Here is a 19,590-nt window from a genome sequence, read left to right on the forward strand (position 1 = left end):
CACATCAGTATTTCCTTCCTTCTTGTTACTGAATAATATTCTATTACGTGATAATACCACATTTTATTAATCCATTCACTAGTCAATATATATACCTGGGTGGTTTCAAATTTGGGTTCTTATCAATAATGCTGCTTTGAGGGCTAAGGCTTTGGCTCAGTGGTAGAGCGCTTGCCTAGCAAGTGTGAGGCACTGGGTTCAGTCCTCAGCACCACATAAAAATAAATAAAGGTATTTTGTCTGTCTATAACTACAAAAAAATATTTTTTAAATGCTGCTTTGAACACTTATATACAGGATGGATATGTGCTTTCATTTCTCTTTTCTTAGATACCTGAGAGTAGAATTACTTGGTCATGTGGTAATTTTACATTTAACATTTTAAGAAACTGCCAAACTATTTTCAAAAGTGGGTGCACCATTTTACCTTCCCATCAGCAATGTTCCAGTTTCTCTGTATCCTCACCAGCATATGATATTGTAAGTCTTTTTTAATTACAGCCATGTAGTGAATTTTGTTGGTATCTCAGTTTCTTGATTACTAATAATGATGGACATTTTAAAATTCTTAATTGTGTCATTTGTTCTTACGGAGTTGTAAAGAGCTCTTCGTGTTCTAGATACAAGTCTTTTATCAGACACAAACAGTCCCCAACTTATGATGGTGAAAAAGCTTACCTGCGTCCAGTAGGAGCCGTACTTCAAACTTAGAATTTTGGTCTTTTCCTGGGGTCATACTGAAGTATGATCCTCTCTTGAGATGCTGGGCAGCAGACAAGAGCTACAGCTCCCTGTCCACATTGCGATCATGAGGGGAAATGACTATCCGCCTGTGGTGTGCTGCTACCAGTGTTTTTTGAATACGGCTATTCAGTATTTGTGATAGTCAACACTTTATTATAGGACAGACTTTGTGTTGATTTTGGCCAGCCTTAGGCTAATGTTAATATTCCAAGAACATTTAAGGTAGGCTAGCTAAGCTGTGGTATTCGGTAGGTGAGGTGTATTAAGTTCATTTTCAGCCTGTCATATTTCACCTTATGATAGGTTTTCCACAATATAAGTCATGAGATGTAATCTCATTATAAGGAGCATCTGTAGATGACCCACTTAATGTGAATATTTACCCTTTCTTCCCAATCAGATCACCCCCTCTGATAGCAAAGCTGGTAGCACTAATGTCCAGTCAGCCTTGGGGGTTGAAAGGGATGGGAGCAAGCCCAGAGTCCAGGCCAGAGTGTCACAAATGCCCACTATTCTTAAATAAATGTCATCATTTTTTCATGAATAAATGTTTCTTATTTTTTTTTAATCATCAATCAATTTCCAGAGTGGAGAGATGGTGTTTTTGAAAAATTTGTCTAGTTTTCAATAGTTTCTAGGAGAGGATCTGCAGATCTCTTAACCATGACTAGAAGTTCATAGTAGTAGTTTTTGACTTGACTTGCTTTTAGGTTTATAATTTAACTTTTTATTGTAACCTGTACATTTTCTTGTTACAATAGTCATGCATATCTGGAGTGTAAAATTTCGGAAATAACAAATAATTTAAAGGAAAATATGACTTGATAAGATTCTATAACCTAGAAAAAAAATTTAATATTTTTGTATATGTCCTTCTATTGTTTTTTTTTTTTTTTTTGGCGATCATATAGTAACAAAAACAGATTATGCTTGGTATTAGTTTTCACAGCTATCTCCCATCTATGTGAAGCAACAGTACACAGTGGATATCTCAAGGTGCCATCTGGTACAGTGGGATCCTTGCTCACTGTTTCTTGCCCTTGTCCTGTGTGTGGAGTCCTGGCTAGAGGGAGGATTGCCCCGAAAAGGCCACATTGTCCTCAGGAAACGAGAACCACTTCACATCCCACTTCTTTTCTTCTTACCAATATCAGTTTTTCTCCTCACCCCCTCCATCCCCCTCTCCCTGCTCCCCCTTCTAAATAAATAAATAAAATAGATGACAAAAGGTATCACAGTATTATTTTCCCCTCTCTTTTACTAGGAATTTCTACACCCTCTAAGAAAATCCATTTCATCCTTAGAAGTGACTGGTACTTCTTTGTATATCCTAACATCTGTCTCCAGATAACTGCCGTTCACTTTCTGGTCCTGTCCTCTGGGCGTTATGGCAGCTTTTCTAAAATTTGGAAATATTTTGATCCCCAGTCTTCTCTTCTGCATGCAATTGTTCCAGGTCCTCATTCCTTCTCTACATAACATAGTTATGTCTTATTTTATTTTTAAATGTCTGTGCTGGTCCTTCCATCAAAATCTCCCCAGCTACTTATCAGTTGGTTAAAGTTTGTTCTGATAGTTTTCTTAGTGAAGATTCAAACGGATAATGTTTCCTTAGCCTTTGTATATTCCAATTGTAGCTTTTATAATTGAAGGATAGCTCAGCTTGGCTATTAAATCTGGCTATTAAATTACTTTCCTTAAAAATCTTCTGAATCTTATTCTATTGTCTTCTGGTGTTAAATATTGCCACCTATGCGTTTGAGGCTGTGCTTTTTCTTTTTTTCCTTATTAATAATGATACAATTTTGCCTGACTGCCCAAAGGATTCTTTCTTTTTTCTTTTAAAAAAAATTTTAGTAGTAGGTGGACCCAATATCTTATTTATTTATTTTTATGTGGTGCTGAGGATCAAACCCAGTACTTCACACGTATGTGGCAGGTGCTCTACCACTGAGCTACAGCCCCAGCCCAGGATCCTTTCTTCATTGTTAGTCCAATAATTTTCTTATAATGTATCTTTGTGTGGGCTGTTCTAAGTCTATGTTTGCCTTTGAATATGTAGATTGAAGGCTGCTTCTATTTAAAAGAAGTTTTTGTGAGTTCCATCTTTTAAGTATTCTATCCCATTGTTTGTCTTTGGGGACTCTAGTGACATATATGAGCTCATTTAGCTGTCTTCTGTAGTCTCTCAAATCCTGGTGATGTTTAAAAATGCTTCACTATACCTACATTTCTCATTTGTCCTCTCTGGCTCTTACTTTGTCAATGTTTCTGTTCTTCTTTGTGCTCTTTATAATTTAGTCTTCAGTTCTGAAATATTTCTGTTTTTTTCCTCTCCTGAGTTCTGCCAGTCTCCATTTCACATCTCCCGCTTCTGATCATTCATCTCTTTCTTAAATTTTTGCATTTGTAGTCTTCCATCATTGTGATTGATTTACTAACTTTTGTTAACATGGTAAAATGTCCATAACAAAATTTACTGTTTTAACAGTTTTTCTACAACTCAGCAGCATTAACTATATTCACAGTGTTAAGCAACATAACTACTATTCATTTCCAGAATCTTTCATCTTCTCCAACACAAGTTTTGTACTGAAAAAGAGTAACTTCCGCAGGATGAGTTGGAATACCTAAGGAAGAAGTTCAGACTCCAAATGGCAACTCATCCTGCTTAAGAAAATCAACAAAAGGCCATTAAATGATTCAGGAAACATTTATCACTTGACATGCATTAGTTCATTTAATCTTTACAACAAACTTGCATAACAGGTTTTACATTTATCCTTATTTTACAGTCATGGAAGCTGAGTTACAGGGAAGTTAAGCAACAGACTCAAGGTCACATAGCCAATAAGTGACAGAGATGATTTTAAACCCATGTCTGACTCAAGGTCACATAGCCAATAAGTGACAGAGATGATTTTAAACCCATGTCTGACTAATTCTAAAGACAGATCTTTCCATCATTCCCATGTTTCTCTTCTCTCTCCTCCTATGATACCATAATTTGCACTATGCAATTTTATGCTAAACTGTTTTAAAACCATCCTGTTCTTGAGTTTTATCTCCCTACCTACATGCTAATCAGGGTGAGGAGAGGCAACATTTCTAACTCTTGCTACCTCTGTACCTCTAGATGTATAGAACAGACTCAGTAACATGTGACTGGTTTTTGTCTTCAAAATTCTTTTAAAAATAAATGATTTACAAATATTTTCACCTATTTTGTGTTTTGTCTTTCTACTGTTGATGGTGCCTTTTGATGTATGTTCTTTAATTTTAATATACCCCAGTTTATCTTTTTGTTGTCGCCTAAACTTTTGGTGTCATATGTTTATTAACTTGTTAATTTTGTGTGATAGATTGTAGTTTTCATATGCTTCTTGACAACATTTTTCTGATGGGTCATGGCAGGCAAATTGTGAAGCATTTTTGTAGTTTTGAAGAGTACTGTCTCTGAATAGAGGCTGGCCATGGTACTTTTTTCCTGTTCATCTTTGAACAAGATGGAGTTTTAGTAGCAAGAATTCCTGTGGGGTGTAGCAACGAGGGCCCAAAGCTTAGGGATTCCCCCTGTTCAGCTGGGAAAGAACTGTCTTCTAAAATATCAGGCCACTGTGTGCCCGTCTCTCCCTACCTCTCAGAAGCTAGTCTGGGTCAGGAGAGCTGTCTGCCTCATGAACTTGCACTCCCTGTTAGCTGATTATTTTTCTCATGTCTCTGGATATCTGCCACCTTGTGGTCTTTGTAGGTATTTTGGCAGTTAAACTCTGCTCTCAAAGTGTATTCTGTTTCTAAGGTAATAAATCGATGTAGGAGCTTTTGAAGATCACCTACTGCTGGTCCTCTCCAGATTTCATAATTCTGGTGTGATGTCTGCCTTAAGCTTCCTGCCTCATCTCTACCCTTGGCATAAACTAATTCTGGTTTACACCTTTTCTGTCTTCTGTTATTTTTCTTTATACTTATTGATTTCAGAGCAGTGATAAAATTCACAAAGTTTTTATTGGAATTATCTTTATTAATTTCTTTTTTGTTGTTGTTTATGATACTGGGAATTGAACCTGAGGGCACTGTACTACTGAGCTACATCTCAAATTTTTTTGATTTTTTTTTTTTTTTTTGCTGAGGAGCTTAAAAGTTCCTGAGGCTGGCCTGAACTTGTGATCCTTCTGTTTCAGTCTCCCTAGTTGCTGGGATTAGAGTTGTGTGCCACCTGTCCTGGCTATTAGTTTCTTGAACATCAATCATATTAAGCATAGAGGGAATTTTCCTTTTAATAGACTTTTAAATTATTAGTTGTAGATATTAATTGAACTTAATTGAAAAGTGAGATATAAGGTGATCCAAGCTATTTTAAAATATATATTTATTTGGATAAAGAAATAAATGGGCTAAGTAGGAAAAAATAAATACAAATGATTTCTTTTTAAATTTTAATTAAACTGAGGTTTTTTTGGTGAATGTTTAAGGATTATTGGATCTTAATTTTTCAGTTCATAGACCTCTTTGAGGATATGATTTCTTAAAACATGCACTTTTAGGGACCACGGATTCCAGTTTACAAACCAGTGTCTGAGATCTGCCATGCACTTAGATAATAAGTGCTATGATGAGTTTGTGTAAGAGTGACTAGTGAGATGTCCAAGAAATACTTTGAATTTAAAAGTAATGAACTAGAGTAGAAAAAACTGATTCACAGAAAGCTTCTGATTTCCCTGACTTAACATTACTTTGAGTAAACAGTTGTGACTTTCTGACAGGCACTGTTGGAATGCTCTCTCATAAGAAACAAACTCACAAATAGGCTCCAGGGTGGGTATGTGACTCTAACACCATCAGGCTGAAAGTTCCTTTGTTCTTTTTTACTGCTCTTAGAGCTTATCTTCTAGCTTCCGGTTTGCTACACAGTCATAACATGACGATTGTGTATTATGTTTGTGATCTAAACAGAAAGCAGGGACATGGGGAACAGACTGTGTGGGCCTCCTTTGAAGAAATTTTTCATGACCCCACCAACTTCCATTTACAGCTCATTGACCAAACTTAGACATCTGGCTATCTGTATCTATAAGGATGTGCTGCAAGGGAAGCTGGGTGCAGCTTACAGCACCCTGCTCCCCACCTTCCCAAAGAAAATCAGCCATTTGTTATTAGAGAAGAGGAAAATACCCATCAGTAGGCAAGAGCAAATTCTGCCACAGTACCCTTTTGAAGAACTGATCACCAAAAAGAAATTCTCAGTCAACATTTTCATGCTTGAACCTCTTCTGTTTGCAGACGAGGTAGTTTTGCATATCTTGTTAACTTTCATGACACTTTAAGGTGGGGGCAGGGTGTTATGACTGCAGCCTAACAGATGAGGACATGGTCTTGATGTAGATAGAAATGCTTCTAAGGTCAACAGGGTAAATGTGAGAGGGATCTGGCTCCAGTGTTTGTCTTTCCAATGATTCCTGAGTTTCCCTCAGCTACCGAGTCTGGGAACATGGGTCATCATGCTTTATTGTTGCATTTTCTTCCCTCCAAAGCTGCACACTTGACAAAAGGGGCTGACATTCCCTGTGAGAATATACAAGATGGTAGCTGACCCAGGATTCATCCCTGGTTTTATAATTCAGATCTAGTGGTTTCTCCAGGATGCCATCCCTGTCTAGGGTAATATGATTGTCTATATCTCTGTGTAAGAATAATTCCATAATTGTTATTGTTAATTTCTTAAATGCAACTTGAAAAGACATATTCCTTTCCTTCCTATATGGGCTGTCAAAAAAAAAAAAAAATAGTCTTTGTTAACAAGAAACCTCAAGCCCAGGGGCCCAAAGACCTGGGGTTATACCCTAGTTCTACAACTTACTGTTCATGTAGCAAGAAAGTCTCTTTTCCTTTGTGCCTCAGTTTTTTTTATTTTTAAATCACAATGAAAATGCTAAGTGTTTTAGCTGCTGTGACTAAAGGAACCATCTTGACCAATTGCAGGAGAGGAAAAAGTTTATTTGAGGGCTCACAGTTTCAAAGGTCTTAGTCCCTAGAAGGCCAGCTCCATTCCTGGGGCCCAAGATGAAGCAGGGCATCATGGTGGAAAAGTGTGGCAGAGGAAAGCAGCCTTCATGGTGATCAGGAAGCAGATTATGTCCACTCTCCAGATACAAATATATGCCCAAAGACATGCCCCAATTCCCACCTTCTCCAGCCACACCCCACCACTTCGGTTACCACTCAGTTCATCCCTGTCATGAGACTAAAGCACTGATTGGGTTAAGACTCGTTACAACCCAGTCATTTCTCCTCTGAACCTTCTTGCATTGTCTCACTTGTGAGCTTTTGGGGGACACCTCACATCCAAACCATAACAGTAAGAGAACCTGCTAATAGGTGATTGAGAACTTAGAAGCATTAATTTTAAAGAGATCTGTAACAAAATCAACATTCAAGAGATGATAATTATTATAAAAACTGAAGACTTCTGAAACTTGTCCTATTTACTGTGTTGATGAAAGCCTTCTCTATTCAGGTTCTATTGTTGGAAATAGCAATATTGCTTGTATACATATCTTACTTTGTGTTAAGAAAACCAAGAGAGCCAGCACAGTGGCACATACCTGTAATCCCAGCCACTTGGGAGACTGAAGTGGGAAGATCACTTGAGCCCAGGAATTTGAGGCTAGCCTGGGCAACCCATGCCAAATGGATAGATACACAAACTGAGAAAGATTTAAAAAAATCTTTGTTTTTTTTTTTTTTTTTGCTATGAGAGCATGAATGTTGCTGTTTATTTCTAGGAAGCGCACTGGTCTTCACAACATGCATCCTTGGTTGTCACCCTTTCGTATATGGAGGCAACATCAAGAATGTGCCCCTCAGCTCAGCTTGCCTGACTGTGACTCCTGATTGTACCACATACTTGATGTCACCTGGAGCACATTCTGGAGTACTTTCTGGGAAGTGGGGATCACTAAAGTATCTCTCTTCCTAATGTTTCTTTACTAAGATTTATTGAGTAAAGCCACCCCAAGCATCTGGAGCTATGACTGTCACACATACTAAATACTCCATGAAAGATAGCTTCACCATGCTGATTTTCTTTTATGTTTATAAGACTTCTACTTTCTTTTTGCTCTGATTTTTATCTTCTCAGATATTATTATTATGTTTATCAATTAGTGGTGTGTATGTTGTTACAGAATAGATCTGGCCAACTTAATCTCTAAAATACTCTACTGGCAAGTTATGGAGCAGCGCCCCAAGTGGCTGGACAGCAAAGTGTCAGACAGGTCGGCTGAAGGACCAGCTCAGCCCCCGTGATACAGGCAGCAAGACTTATCAACTGTCTTGGTATCATTTTTCAGTCTGTGCGACAAGCCACTCACACTTCAGCGGCCTGCAAGAGAAAAGCCCGTTCACCTGGTGGGGATTCAGAGGCCAGTCCTTGCTAGAGGCAGGGTGGTCATTTTGAGAGGTCACCCCACCAAGCTGTTCTGCGAAGGTGCTGTTATTCCGCAAAATGTGGTCAGGGTGTGATCAGAACAAAAGACAAAAGGGGAGTAGATGGCCCTGAAACAACAAAATATTTGCTGTTGTCCTAGAATGTGCATTTTGTTAGCTTTATCTTAAATGTTTTTTGAACAAAAATAAATGAAGGCATAAATAAACAAGGCCACTTAAACTTCATTATGAAAAAGAATACTGGTATAAGCTCTGGGCCTGAGACCTAGCCCTTTGTCACTGAGTTCACCGCAAGTTTTTGGATTCTGGTTTCTTTTTTCGCAAGGTGAGAACATCAGCACTGAATGACACCTAAGGATCATCTAACAGTAGAACCCTAAGGTGTCCTGTCTTTTATATATGGCAATCTCTGTTGCTTTTATACACACATGCGCATACACACCCAACTGAGTCCTGTCTTCAAACTCAAATGATAAATGGGAATTTATATACAAACAAAGTATAAACAGTTAAGGTAGTTTCCGAATGCCTCATTTAGTGCTGTGGTTTGGGGTTCAGTTTCTGTTAAGGCGAGGCAGGGACGTCGTGTATCTGAAGGGAAACTGAAACTCCTGCAGCCCAGGCAGTAGACGCCCACAGTCCATGCTCTCACCACTGATATTTTCTCTGTAAGAAGACAGAGTAAAAGTGAGGCCGCATTTGTGTAATTTAACCTCAGCTCAGTTTTGCTTTGTTTTTTTCCCCCTCCTCCTTTCTGCATTTCTTGGGTTGGAACTGAGGGCCTTGCACATTGCTAGGCAGGTGCTCTACCACTGTACACCCTCAGTCCCAGCAGCTGTTTTTGATGCTATACTTGAGTCTGTTTTCAAAGTTTCATTATTACTGATTTTTTTTTGGGGGGGGGGGCTGCTTTCTTACGAGATAAACCTGGTTGAACTTTCCTGTGTATTCAATTTAAAAAGATTGATATGTTTATAAAACTACAAGAAAAAAAATGATTAGCTATTACAAATTTGGCCAAATTAATAAGATTCTCATTTCCTAGTGGATATCGGTGGTTCTTGCCAATACTACTCTATCATAGCTAAAACTATGACATATCTATAATATTAACTGATACTAATTCTATATGGTAAATTCATTCTTGCTGAATTTTTACTAGGGAGATTCAGTTTTCAAAAGGGACCTATTAAAAGATGTTAAGATGTCAATGAGAATTGGTCTGATTCTGTAGATTTTAAAATTCAAAATCAAATTGAAATTTTAAGGATCCTGCTCAAATACAAATTGTAGAAATAACTTGTGATTAATTTTCCTGTGTCACATGTGACATTTATATTGTTACTATAATTATACACAAAGTACAGTATAACATTAATACAAACTTAAGAAAAGAAACATGGATCTAGAACAATGTGAAACATTTACTGGACTTTTACCAAATTACTTAACTTTCTATTCTTTCTTCAGCTCTATAGATAGTTTCTACTCTTATGATATTATGATGACTAACCTATAGTCCATTCAATAATGTTTATACTTTGGTTAGTGGCTATGTTTATTCTCTGAAAGCTAGTTTTCCCCAGTTCTTCTACCTCTGTCCCCAAATGAAATTGTTCTCATTTTGCCATCTGCTTCCTCAGTACTTGGATATACTTATATGTACATAACATTAAAAGTATAGCATACCCCCAAAATATTCCTCTTCCTTGAGATGTAATTTCTTTTAGAGGAAGAGACAAACTTGTATGGATTTTTTTCATCAGGGTAATAACTTTGCACAGTTGAATATAAGTTGCATTTTTTTATTTGTAACATAAAGTTTGTCAAAAAATTATAAACTGTGCCACCCTAAAATATTGCTGTTTTGAAGCTCTGGTATTTTGTACCTCAATGAGAAATGAATTGATTTAATGAGATGAAAAATTACTAAGTGAACATAATGATTACAGATCTAATGAGATCAGAGAAGTAAAATGTCCATTCCACACTTATAATTTATTTTTATACTTGAAATTAAAGCTACTTTAAAAGGACATATAGATAAATTTTCATCTTTAGATACATCTCACTATCTCAAGATCTTCAGGGGCGGGGGTGTTAGTGATCTTACAAATGTTTTATCCTCCTGTTAACCAGGTACTTCTGAGCCACACCCTGTGGTTACTATAGGAATATATCTTGGATACTGCCATGTATTGCTTCCTCTCTTAGCTACGCTTAAGTTGTGGCTTTAGGTGTTTCATTATTTTTCATTCCTTTTAACCATTAGATCAGTGTGCATCAATTCGTACCACTGAGCAACATAGGAGAGATGTTGGAGACTTTGATTTAAGTGAAGACCACAACTACTCATCTCCAGACACTTGTGTTTTAATCCCATGTTTCGGTTGTAACCATGCAACCTCCTGTGGTCACTATGTCTGACTGCTCTTTTTTCTTTTGCTCTTTTAAGCAAAGTAAAGCAGCAATTCGGCTGAAAGAAGATATGAAAAAGATAGTGGCAGTGCCACTGAGTGAAGAGAAGAATCCTACCTGTAAGAAGTTATTTGGAGTCAGTCTCCAGGAGCTCCAGCGGCAGGGGCTCATGGAGAATGGCGTTCCCACTGTAGTGTGGAGCCTTGTGGAGTATTTGACGCTACACGGTGAGTCGAATCATGCACTAGTTCTGTTTGTCTGCTGTTCCTTGCTTTAAGGTGGTGTTTTTGTATGAACTATTTAATAATCAATGATCGGAATGTCCTTTGAAACACTTTCATTAGGGTAGCAAATTACTTTACAGAATACTTGGACGTTACCAGCTGGGCGAGGTGGTACACACCTGTAATTCCAGCCTGTAATCATCTTTTTTGCAGTGATGGAACTGAGCGGCTTGGGAAGCTGAGGCTGGAGAATCTCGAGTTCAAAGCCAGCCTCAGCCACTTAGTGAAGTCCTAAGCAACCCAGAGACCCTGTCTCTAAATAAAATACTTTTTAAAAGTGGGGAGGTGGTGGTGCTGGGGATGTTGCTCAGTGGCTAAGCACCCCTGGATTTAACCCCTGTATAAAGGAGTGGGGGAGCGGACATTACCAGACTAAGGCTCAGTGGCACAGTGCTTGCTTACCATGTGGACTGAATCACTAGTACCTCCCCCACACAAGTGGGGGCGGGGGCATTATTCCTTAACATGATTTTGACAATACTGATTCAGTTAACCACAGAGCAATTTCTTCAACTATTGGGGTTTTTAGTTTGAGATGTTTCCTAGTTTTAAGTAATTAAAAAAATACTTAAGATAATTTCTAACACTAATAGTTCTCTTGATTTATTAAATTCCAGCTGATAGGCAATAATGTTTAAGGTAATCAAGCACTTTTGGATTCTCTATCCACAGTGGTCAATCTGAACTTATTGGACATCTTGACTCTTCATGTACTCAGGAGTGATACCAAAAAAGAATGAATACTGTTGGGGGGTCATTTATTTTTGAAGTGACCAAATTTAGGCATGTAAAACCTTAGCACCTTGGATGGTAAAAAGATAATTTTTATCTCTCAGGGTTTTTTATTGTGGTGGTGGTTGTGGTGGTGGTGCTGAAGTTAAAACCCAGGGCCTCAAGCATGCTAGGCAAGGGCTCTCCCACTGAGCTAGACCCTCAGCTCATCTCTGAGTTATTGCTAGCTCTATGGCCCACAGATTTTTTGATATTTTTATTTAAAGCAAGCCTCAAACCTAGATACTTTGAGAGATTGGTTCCGTATTCCCTATATCTGTACTTTTTGAACTCAGACTATGTGAGGTGACTCTAAACCACATAGTAATAACAATAAACTTTGACAGATTTAGGAAGGAAATAGGCTGAGGGAAGAGTTGGGAATTTTTGTCATCTCTGTACTGAAACGAGCATAGATTCATTGTGGAGTAGAATATAAAATTTGAAGGGATTTTAAAATGTAAAGCTTGAGGCTTCAAAGTAATTGGTGACCTTATACAGTTTTCTTCCGGCCCCCTAGCTTCCCGTGATGGAAGTTCATTCCCCTTGCTGATAAAGAGTCCTTCTGTTGGAAGTGGGTGAAAAGCACTCCCCAGGCATAAGTACCAACTTCTCACAGGGACTACACAGGAACATATGTTCATTCCTCACAAGGTCAGGTGTTTGTGTTCATTGAAAAAATAGCCATCTGCTCTGGTTACCAGGTATATAGAAGACAAAATGATGTTTAGTTCTGAAAAAATAAGGAGATAATGTCTACAAGTTAATAACAGAACTAGACTTGTTATTACCTTGTAGAAGTTATCTCCTTATTTTTGAAGAAGAATAAGCTTCAGAAGGGCCAGATTCTCAGAAAACAACTGCAGACTTATTCTAATGCTTTCTGCAAGGACATGAGAATTTGACCTACAAAATCTTGAAGCCAAGTGTTAGGACAGCTTTAACGGGACTCATTTACATACTCAGTGTTGAGTGAAGCTGCATCCCACTGATTCTGATACAAATGAAACTCTGGATAATTCATTTAATCCGTTATGGGGTTGTTCACTATTCATTTGGATGCCCAAATGTGACTAACTAAAAATTGTTTTAGGTGCTGTGAATCAAATCCAGGACTTCCTGTGTGCTAAGCAAGCACACTACCACAAAGTAACATCCCCAACCCTAAAATAATATTTTGACTTTTGCATAATCAATATTCTTTTCACATTGATTGAATGTATCATTTAAAATTATTTTTTCATTTTTAAAATGTTATATTCACAAACAACCTTGGATTAAAAATATGTGAAAATAAAATTGTGTCTCTACTGAACATGTACAAAATTTTTTCTTGTAATTGTTCCCCAATCAATACAGTCTAACAGCTAATTACATATCATTTACATCATATTAGGTATTATAAGTAATCTAGAGATGATTTAAAATATACAGAAGCATGTGCGTAGGTTATATGTAAATACTACACCATTTTATATAAGACACCCACGCATCTATAGTTTTGATATCCATAGGGGTCCTGAAGCCAATATCCCATGAATACCAAGGGACGAGTATATGCATGAGTTTACATAGTCATTAAACTCAGGTGATTCAAAATATAGAGTATATTGTTAAAAGACCCTTCAGATCCTGTCTCCTGACCTTCATTTCCTCTTCTCATAATAATGTTACTACATTAGCTTCTGGGAACTTCTTAAAATGATATTTCATGCATATTTAAGCATTTTACCTTTGACACACATATAGCTTTTTATTTATTTACTTTTTTTTTTTTTTTTTTTTTTTTTTTTTTTGGTACCAGGGATTGAACCAGGGGTGCTTAATCACTGAACCACTAAGTTGACTAAGGGCCTTGCTATGTTGCTGAGGCTGAACTTGTGACCCTCCTGCCTTAGCTTCCTGAACTGCTGGGATTACAGGTGTGCACCACCACACCCAACACACTCACACATTTAAAAAAATCATTTAGCAGTTTATTTTGGAGATTATTTAACATCGAATAAAGAGCTTTACTCATTTTTAATTCTTTTCCCCTGCACATTGTTTCACTATATGTACATATCATTTTTTTACACAGTCCCATACCAATGGGCATTGACTTATTTACAGTCTTTTGCTTTTTATAAACAATGATTCCATGATTAACCTTCAACATGTGTCATTTCAAGTACATATATCAATAGATTTATTTCCCAGAAGTGGACTACTGGATTGAAGGATATGTGCATTTGTTATCAATCTGATGGGAGGCGAACCCGGTTCACATTCATACCATCAATGTATGAGAACTTTGGCAAAATTTGAATTAGTGATTGCTATTCATTTATCCCTCCTTATCATACTCTTAATTATACTTTAACAGAGTATGATAGAATATGCTTTAGTTTGCATTTAAGTAAGCTTAAGGTTTTAGTAACTTAAATCAGTCATTCTTAATTAGGGACATGAAGAAGAATCACTAGTTGTGTCTTTCAAAATGCACATGCATTGGCAACACCCATATTTACTGACTCGGAATCTTGACTAGTCAAGCTGGGTTATAGCTGGCACCTACATTTTGAAAGACTATATAGGTAATTACTATGGAGACAACTAGAAGCCCTTTCTTGTATTTGAAACTATCATAATAACAAACTAGAGAGCCTGTGTAAGTTTGAAGGGTACTATGGAGCTTGAGGGTAAGACACTCCAGTTTGTTTTATTTAATTATTTTGTGACTATTTTCAAGTCAACAATATATATTGTTTACCTGCAATACAGTAGGCAGTCTTCAAGTATAGGTATACAGGGGTGATATAGGTCATGTAATTTAATCATAGGTATATATTTTAGTCATTTATTGTTTCATGTAAATGAGGACAATTAACAAGTTGACATGAGGGAAGATTCTTACAAAGGTATTTTAGAGCAGAAAGAATTTATTATAGCCTATGTCAAAGCCATTAAACGGACTTTGGACTTTATTTATTTTGGGGGGTACTGGGGATTGAACTCAGGAACACTCAACTACTGAGCCATATCCCCAGCCCTATTTTGTATATTATTTAGAGACAGGGTCTCACTGAGTTGCTTAGTGCCTCACCTTTGCTGAGGCTGATTTGAACTTCCTATCATCCTGCCTTAGCCTCCCAAGCTGCTGGGATTACAGGTGTAAGCCACCTTTATTACAGCCTATGGACTTTGGACTTTTTCTTTTTAAAAACCACATGTAATTTATAAGGAATACCATCTTTAAACTATTTTAATTTTTTTTTTATTGGTTATTCAAAACATTACAAAGATTTCAGAATCACATCGGTTACACATCCACATTTTTACATAATACCATAATAGTAACTGTTGTATTCTGCTACCTTTCCTATCCTCTATTAGTCCCCCTTAAACTATTTTAAAACAACTAATGTTGCAGGCAGTGTGTGTGGTTTTCCTCTCTGGTGTGGAAAAATGGTTATACTGTTTCAAATACTGCAGTACTCTCCAGTCACCACCAGGTGTCAGAATGAGCTTTCATATTGTCATGATTTCCTGGCCAAAATGTGCCATTAAGCAAATTCTATTTTCTGGAGTAGTTTCTAATGATATATTCATACTATTATAAATGTTTCAGTTGTGTAAAATCCTCTAAAATAAAATATAACAGGACCTCTGAAATATATGGGACTGACTCTGCTTCACAAAACCATCTAAATATCTCCTTTTTCTAAACATTTCCATTATAGTCATAAAGTCCTAAAATTTTAAAATAGGAAAATCTAAAAATTATGTAGTCTGGTAATCCTCATAGAATATTGCATTTATTATATACCCTCTAGGGGTTTTTGAAAACTCTCTGGATTCTGTTTCCCAGATGGGATATGTCAATATCCAAGGGAAACTTCCTTGCTTGAAAATCACTAAATATCATTTGTTTGGGGCAGGAGATGTTCCTGAGGATACAGTGATGTGTGGAAACAGGATAGAGGCAGAAAAAAAAAATTATATGGCTCTGAAGCACTAACAGCAATAACTTCCATTTGGACTTATCTCTCTGCCAGAATGGTCTAGTGGGATCAGGAGCCTTGAAGACCACAGACAGTCCTTGGAGCTGGGTAGTTATTTTGGAATTGATGGAAGTATTTTTATTTGCAGGAAGGTTTCTTTTAAAACAACAAAAAACAAACCTCGTTGGAATACAAAGCCTAGAGTCAAAGCTAGAAAAATGCAAAACCAGATCCAAAGGTCATTTGCTGGGCCAAAACAACAGAAAGCAAAATTAGGCTTAGGAGCTGAGTGAATATGGGAGAAATAAGACACAAGTATAGATTTCTAGCAATTGGGCTTTGACTAGAATGGGACACCGCTTTATTGGGTGTTAGCTGCTTGGTGTTGGAATGTTTCTGAAGCTAAAGGTGCACCTTTGTAGTATAGAGGAAACAGACCTTAGAGGCTTTGAATGACTATGCTGAAATATTTTCATAGTGCCTGATATTCTGCAGAACCTAGAAGAATGGAATATCCTATTATATGTCATTGCATAACAAATTCCCTCAAAACAGATTAAAACAATATTGTTATCTCACAGTTTCTGTGGGTCAAGAATACAGTCAGAGTTAAGTAAGCTGTGTCCTCTGTCTCAAGGTCCCTTACGAGGCTCTGAGGATGGTGTTTGTCAAGGCCATAGTCATATCAGGAACCAACAGGGGAAGGTTCCCTTCCAGACTCATTCACAAGGTTGTTGGCAAGATTCAGTTACCAGTGGGCTGTTGACCAGAGGGTCTCAAGTACTGGTTGTAGAGCGTACCCTTAGTTCCTTGCCTGTGACCTTTTCACAGGGTAGCAAATTAAAAAGCAGCAGCTTCATCAGTGAGGAAGCCAGTGGTGGGGGAGGACAAGCAAGGTGTATTGCCACAGCCTTTTATAACCTAATCTCAGATGTGACATGACACATCATAGTTGCTGTATTCTGTTGTTAGAAGCTGGATACTAAGTCCAGCCCATACTCAGATGGAGGGGATTACACCAAGAGGTATGGGGATTCTGCAGACTATTTTAGAAGCTGGCCACCTACCACACATACTGATTAGTAGGTCTTCTGATTAGATGGTGCTCAGGCCACACTGGTTGTCTTGCTATGTTGTCCAGGCTCACAGCAAAGTCCTGGGCTCAAACAGTCCTCTTAACTTAGCTTCACACACACACACACACAACCTGTCTAAATAAATTAGTAGATACAATATCTGCCTGTCTTTATAGGTTATATTTTGGTAATTTAATACATATATACAGTGTTTAGTAATAAATCAGGGTAGTATTTCCATCTCCATGAATCATTTTCATGTGCTGGGAATTTTGTGCTCTTCTAGTCATTTTGAAATTTACCATAGTTTTAACCAATAGTTACTGTACTGCGCTAAGAGAAACTAGAACTAATTCCTCCTGTTTTTGGTGTCCCTTGTTTAGCTTCTTTCTATTCCCCCTTACCCTGTTCACCCCTTACCCTCTTCACCCCCTCCCCCCCACTCCCCCGGTTTCTATTGTGCCCAGCTTATTTCATTTAGCATTTTCCGTCCACATTGCTGCAAATTACAGGATTTCATTCTTTTTATGGCTCAGTATTCCCTTCTGTATTCATATATCACATTTTCTTTACCCATGCATCCACTGACGGGCATCCAGGTTGACTCTGTATTTTAGCTCTTTGAATAGTGCTACAATAAACACAAGATGATAGGTATCTTTTTGTTGTATGATTTCATCTTCTTTGGCTATATATCCCATAGTGGAAATGCTGGATTATATGGTAGTTTTATTTTCAGTTTTTTAAGGAATCGCCAGACTGTTTTCCAAAATAGCTGTACTAATTTACATTTCTACCAACAGTGTATAAGAATTTCCCTTTCTCCACATCCTCCCCAGCGTTTGTTATTTTTTGTCTTTTTTTTTTTTTTTAAGAAAGAGTGAGAGAGAGTGAGAGATTGGGAGAGAGAGAGAGAATTTTTAATATTTATTTTTTAGTATTTGGCGGACACAACATCTTTGTCTGTATGTGGTGCTGAGGACCGAACCCGGGCCACACGCATGCCAGGCGAGTGTGCTACCGCTTGAGCCACATCCCCAGCCTTATTTTTTGTCTTTTTTTATGATAGCCCCTCTAACCAGGTGAGAGAATATGTTCTTGAAGTTTTAATTTGCATTTTTCTGGTGATTAGTGAGATTGAACTTTTTTTTCATACACTTGTTGGCCATTTTATGTCTCCTTTTAGGAAATGTCTTAGATTTTTAACCAAATTTTAATCAGATTATTTGCTCCCCCCCCCCTCCAATGTTTAGCCTTTTGAGTTCCTTATATATTCTGAGTATCAATCCCTTGTCAAATTAATAGTTTGCAAATATTCTCTCTCATTCTATAGCTGCTAACTCGTTCATTATTTCCTTTGCTGTGCAGAAACTTCTTAGTTTGATATAATCCCATTTTTCTGTTTTTATTCTCATTGCCTGTGCCTTTGGGTCTTATCCAAAAAATCATTGCCTATATCAATGTCTTAATGTCTTAAAGTGTTTCCTTGTTTTTTTTCCTCTTTTGGTACCAGGGATTGACCCAGGAGTGCTTTACCACTGAGTCACATCCCCAGCTCTTTTTTAAGTTTTTCATTTTGATACAGGGTCTTGATAAGTTGCTTAGGGCCTCTCTTAATTACTTAGATCGTCTTTGAACTTGCAATCCTCCTGCCTCAGCTCCTGAGCCACTTGGATTACAGGTGTGTGCCACCCCACCTGGTGACCCTTTTGTTTTCTTGAAGCTTCACATTTTACATTTAAGTCTTTGATCCATTTTGAGTTTATTGTTGTGTATAATGATAGGAAGGGATCTAATTTATTTTTATACATATGAATATCCACTTTTGTCAGCACCATTTATTGAAGAAATTGTCTTTCACTGCTGTATGTATGTTTTTGGTGCTTTTGTCAAAAATCATTTGGCTAGATGAGCATGGATTAATTTCTAGGTTCTCTATTCTGTTCCATTGGGCTATGTTATTGTTTTTATCATTATCATGCTGTTTTGGTTACTACAACTTTGTAGTATATTTTGAAATCAAGTATTGTGATGCCTATACTCTGGCTATTTGGGGTCCTTTCATGATTTCATATGAATTTTAGGATTGATTTTTTTCCTATTTTTGTGAAGAAAATCATTGGTATTTTGATGGAAATTGTAGTGAAACTGCAGATTGAATGATCATATTACCCAAAGCAATCTGTGAACATGGGATATCTTTCCCTTGTTTTACATGTCCTCAATAATTTTCACAGGTGTTATAATTTTCATGTAGAGACTTTTCACTTCCTTAATTAAATTTATTATTGTAAATATTTTTAAACAAGATTTTTTAGTTGTTGATAAGACCATTATTCAATTAATTTATTTATTTATATATGGTTCTGAGAATTGAACCCAGTGCCTCACACATGCTAGGCAGGCACTCTGCCACTGAGCTATGGCTCCAGCCCTATTGTAAATATTTTTGTAGCTATTTCTTAATTTATTTTTCAGTAAGCTCATTATTGGTGCAAAAAAATATAACTGGTTTTTGGGTGTTGATTTGTATCCTGCCACTTTACTGAATTTTTTTTAGTTCCAACAGCTTCTTAATGAAGAGTTAAGGTTATTCTGAGTATAAAATCATGTTGAGGTATGTTCCTTCTATACCTAATTTGTTGAGAGTTTTTATCCTGAAAGAATGTTGAAATCTTATCAAATGCTTTTCTGTATCTATTGAAATTATCAAATGGTTTTTGTCCTTTATTTTCATATTGCATCACATTTATTGATTTTTGTGTTTTGAACTATTTTTGCATCCCTGAGATGAATCCCATTTGATCATAGTATATAATCTCTTTGCTGCACTGTTAAATTCAGTTTGCTAGTAATTTATTGAGAATT

The sequence above is a fragment of the Callospermophilus lateralis genome, chromosome 8 (genome assembly GCF_048772815.1).
Source record: "Callospermophilus lateralis isolate mCalLat2 chromosome 8, mCalLat2.hap1, whole genome shotgun sequence".
NCBI lineage: Eukaryota > Metazoa > Chordata > Mammalia > Rodentia > Sciuridae > Callospermophilus > Callospermophilus lateralis.